This window comes from Ictalurus furcatus, chromosome 13, assembly GCF_023375685.1.
Source record: "Ictalurus furcatus strain D&B chromosome 13, Billie_1.0, whole genome shotgun sequence".
NCBI lineage: Eukaryota > Metazoa > Chordata > Actinopteri > Siluriformes > Ictaluridae > Ictalurus > Ictalurus furcatus.
In genome coordinates, this window is record NC_071267.1 from 3,164,573 (window position 1) to 3,169,759 (window position 5,187).

At 35.0% G+C, this 5,187-nt stretch overlaps 1 protein-coding gene across 1 annotated transcript in view; it reads right to left on the minus strand.

The window, feature by feature from the left end:
- The window catches only part of irf3 (interferon regulatory factor 3), a 14,858-nt gene extending 11,123 nt beyond the window's left edge, over positions 1-3,735 (minus strand). Inside the window, exon 1 of the mRNA XM_053640031.1 lies at positions 3,246-3,735. The gene's annotated coding sequence lies outside the window, so the exon portion shown is untranslated. The remainder of the gene's footprint in view (positions 1-3,245) is intronic.
- Positions 3,736-5,187: the final 1,452 nt, after the last annotated feature.

Consider the following 5,187-nt stretch of genomic DNA (forward strand, 5'->3'; position numbering starts at 1 on the left):
TAAGTATTGTAATATCTTACATAGTATAAAATAATACAAACAACTGTTAAACCTACTATTTACAGTAAAGTACTGTAAACAATTGTAAAGTACAATAAACAACTGTAAAAAATATTTACAGTAAAGTATAAAATACTTTAGTATAGAATAGCATATAATCAGTTGCTCATTTGGCTAATGCTTTCTTATTTAAAAAAAAAAAAAAAAAAGAGGCTGCAAATGGTTGCAAGCTAGTTGCATGAGTTGTGGTGGCTCACTGGTTAACACGTTGAGATACAGATCAGAAAGTTGCGTTTGACCTCTTTGAGTACGACCCTTAACCATCAGCTCAGTCATTTCCAGAATCAAGTGTCAGTCACTTTAAAAAAAAATAAATCATCAGCCAAATGAGCAAATGTACTGGATTATACAATCAGATCCATAAGTATTTGGACAGTGAGACAATTTTCATAATTTTGCCTCGGTACACCACCACAATGGATTTGAAATAAAGCAATCAAGATGTGATTTCAGCTTTAATTCAAGCGGTTTAATAAAAATATTGCATTACAGCCATTTTCACAACATCTAGCCAAGTCAAGAACGCTCTGGAGGAGGGAGGCGTGTCAGTGTCAAGTCTACACTTAAGAGACGTCTTTATGAATGTAAATACAGACGGTTTACAGCAAAATGCAAACCACTGGTAATACTCAAGAACAGAAAGGCCAGATTAGACTTTGCTAAATATAATAATAATAATAATAATAATTTTTTTAAAACCTCTAAAAAAAAAAAAAACCCTCACCTGTTCTGATGCAAGATACCAGAATTATAGGAAGAGAAGAGTATGGAGAAGGAAAGGAAGGGCTTGTGTTCCAAAGAATACCACATCATCTGTTAAACATGTGGAGGAAGTGTTATGGCATGGGCACATATGGCTGCCAGTGGAACTGGGTCACTGGTGTTTATTGATGATGTGACTACTGATAGAAAGTAGCAGCATGAATTCTGAAGTATATAGAGCTTTACTTTTTGCTCAGATTCAGTGAAATTCTGTAAAATTGGAACGGTGCTTTACAGTACAGATGGATAACGACCCAAAACATACATCAAAAGCAACCCAAGGGCAAAGAAATGAAAACTTCTTAAATATCTGATGACCTCAACCCAATTAAGCATGCTGTTCAATTACTGAAGACAAAAGTGAAGGCAGAAAGACCCACAAACAAGCAGCAAATGAAAGCGGCTGCAGTAAAGACCTGGCAAAGCAGCTCAAGGGATTAAACTCAGCATTTGGTGATTCCCATGCATTCCAGATTTCAGGGAATCATTGACTGCAAAGGATTTGCATCCAACTAATATTTACGATTATGTTAATTTGTCCAATTACTTTTGAGCCTGTGAAAATCGGGAGACTCAACAGCTGTAATTCCTAAACGGTTAATGCAATATTTTTGTTAAACCCCTTGAATTAAAGCTGACAGTCTACACTTCAATCACATCTTGATGACTTCACCAAAGCCATGTGTACAGAGGCGAAAATGTAAAAAATTACAGTACTTTATTGTAAATAGTACGTTTTAAAATAGTTCACAGTACTTTAATGTAAATAGCATGTGCTGTACAGTTATTTACAATACTTTATTGTAAACAGCCTGCTCTACAGTTGTTTTCAGTAAAGAGTCTATATTTCACAGTTGTTTACAGTGCTTTACAGCAAATAGTCTACATTTTACAGTTGTTTACAGCGCTTTACAGTAAATAGTTTACATTTTACAGTTGTTTACAGTCCTTTACAGTAAATAGTCTATGTTTCACAGTTGTTTACAGTGTTTTACAGTAAATAGTCTATGTTTTACAGTTGTTTACAGTGTTTCACAGTAAATAGTCTATGTTTTACAGTTGTTTACAGTGCTCTACGGTAAACAGTCTATGTTTTAGTTGTTTACACTACTTTACTGTGCATAGTGTACATTTTGCAATCATTTCCAGTACTTTATTGTAAATAGTACATTTTAAAATAGTTCACAGTACTTTAATGTGAATAGCATGTGCTGTACAGTTATTTACAATACTTTATTGTAAACAGCCTGCTCTACAGTTGTTTACAGTAAAGAGTCTATATTTCACAGTTGTTTACAGTGCTTTACAGCAAATAGTCTACGTTTTACAGTTGTTTACAGCGCTTTACAGTAAATAGTTTACGTTTTACAGTTGTTTACAGTGCTTTACAGCAAATAGTCTACGTTTTACAGTTGTTTACAGTGCTTTACAGTAAATAGTCTATGTTTTACAGTTGTTTACAGTGCTCTACAGTAAACAGTCTATGTTTTAGTTGTTTACACTACTTTACTGTACATAGTGTACATTTTGCAATAATTTCCAGTACTTTATTGTAAATAGTACGTTTTAAAATAGTTCACAGTACTTTAATGTAAATAGCATGTGCTGTACAGTTATTTACAATACTTTATTGTAAACAGCCTGCTCTACAGTTGTTTACAGTAAAGAGTCTATATTTCACAGTTGTTTACAGTGCTTTACAGCAAATAGTCTACGTTTTACAGTTGTTTACAGCGCTTTACAGTAAATAGTTTACGTTTTACAGTTGTTTACAGTGCTTTACAGCAAATAGTCTACGTTTTACAGTTGTTTACAGTGCTTTACAGTAAATAGTCTGTTTTACGGTTGTTTACAGTGCTCTACAGTAAATAGTCTATGTTTTAGTTGTTTACACTACTTTACTGTACATAGTGTACATTTTGCAATCATTTCCAGTACTTTATTGTAAATAGTACGTTTTAAAATAGTTCACAGTACTTTAATGTAAATAGTATGTACTCTACAGTTGTTTACAGTAAATAGTCCATGTTTCACACTAGTTTGCTCTTATTTATACAGTACTGGCAACCCTGCCGCTGTAGTTAAAAAAAAAAAAAAAAAAAAAAAAAAAAAGGACAGTTTTTGTTTGTTTGTTTGTTTGTTTTTGTTCTTTTACAGTGTACTTGAAGAATGTACAAAATTCAAATTGTCCACAGGTTCAGACAGAAGAGACAGGTGCCCGATGCGTGGGTGTTTTGAAATATCACATCACACATGCATTCCTGAGGAATAACGAACACACCTTTAGGTTTAATTCTAACTTGTTAAAGGCTGTGGCCTAAATCACAAGCACGCGCGCTGCTTTTAAGCTTACTCCATTCGCCACAACTGGACTCGTCAGTGATGTATTTATTTTAAAAAAGAAACAGGATTATCTGACTTACCTCAGCAGGGGAACGAGGAGCTCCAGCTGTGTGACTGAAAATGCCTGAAGAGCTGAAGCGGAGGGTTCGGGGTAAACTCGGGGAATTCAGCCGGTTTGCACAGAGGGAATGCTTTTGGGCGGGTCACAAATAGCTGCAACAGGTAGGGCACTACATAGGGTACAGAAAGAGGCTAGTGTATGGTCTGTGTAGGGAACCTATCTAGTAAACAGAGATACAGTTAGCGACCGAGCATCCATTTCTCGGGAAATCCGTCTGTATCAGTTTCGCTTTCGATGTCCAACGTCACCTTTTCTTCTGAGCGTCAGGAAGTAACTTGTCTCTCAGACATCTACACAACATGAACTCTTTATTCTACACAACATGAACTCTTTACGCTACACAACATGAACTCTTTACACAACATGAACTCTAACTAACAGCCGTTAAAATGCGCGGCTTGTCTTTATTAACTAATTAAATATTGCAATCCTTTGCAAGTCGCTGTGATATACGCAAAATAATGCATAAATAATGCATCACACACACACAAACACACACACACACACACACACACACACACCAACCAACCAACAACAACTCATAATCTAGGGTTAGTAATAATAATAATAATAATAATAATAATAATAATAACTCTGCTGAAAACAACAATAGAAACCCTCATAGAATTTGTAATGGTTTTAATGGGAATTGTATTGGTTTTAATGGAAACTGTAATGGTCCCTGTGGGTCTCTACTGGTAATTTGTTACCTTCTATTAGTGGTATGTTAAGTCTAGTGGATACCATTAAGGACCAACAATGGTGAAGGTTTTAATAGTAAAACAGCTGTTGCTTTGTAATGGTATTTGTAGTGGAAACCATTATGATTCCTGTGGTGGTTTCTATTGGGGGTTTTTCAGCAGGGAATAATAATAATAATAATAATAATAATAATAGTTTCTTTTAACAAATACAAACGTGAAATCATTGATATAATAATGCTTTCCACAAATTTACAAAGCTGTATTTGTTTATTTTTTTTATTTATTTATGACCCTGCTGAGAAAAAAAAATAGAGACACCTTATAGAAATTGTATTGCTTTTAATGGTTATAATGGGAATTGTATTGGTTTTAATGGAAACTGTAATGGTCCCTGTGGGTCTCTACTGGTAATTTGTTGCTTTCTATTGATGGCATGTTAAGTCTAGTGGATACAATTAAGGACCAATAATGGTGGAGGTTTTAATGGTAAAACAGCTGATGGTTTGTAATGGTATTTGTAGTGGAAACCATTAGCAGCACTGGTAACAGTAGGTTTTCCACCATGGGAGAGTGTTCAGGACAGAGGAGGTTCAGGTTTCTCAGTAACATGACAAATTTTTTTCTCCCTTATTAGCAAGAGAGAGAGAAAAAGCCTGTCGAGGGAATACATGTTTATAAATGTAACTATATATGGAGATGTTAGAAAGTGTGACTTTGGTTCTATACACTACCTCATTGTTACTGTGTTAAAATAAGTACAGAAATTAAACCACTTCCTGTCCACATCAGCAGAAGGCGTGGCCATACCTTTGCTCATGACACATTACAGTTCTGTACTACAGATACTAATTCCTTCAGACTTTTAATATTAAACTTGCAAAGGGATCTTACTATTTCTTCTGTCCAGATGGAATTTTTTATTTTTTTTAAATGTCCTGACATATTGTGTTTTCTTAATCATATAGTGAAAAAGCAAAACATGAAATAATATTTGATGCTGTGTTGTGCAAAGCACAGGTTCCCCACCCTGGTCCTTGGAGTAGCCCCTGTCCAGTGTTTTTTGTAGTGTTTTATCTGCTCCCAATAAACCTGATTCAACTAAGCTGATGGTGCTATGTTAGAGCGGGGTTGGGGGGGGCAAAAACCTAAAATGTGCAGAACTGAGGAAGTCTATGACCAGACATGGGAACGTATGTT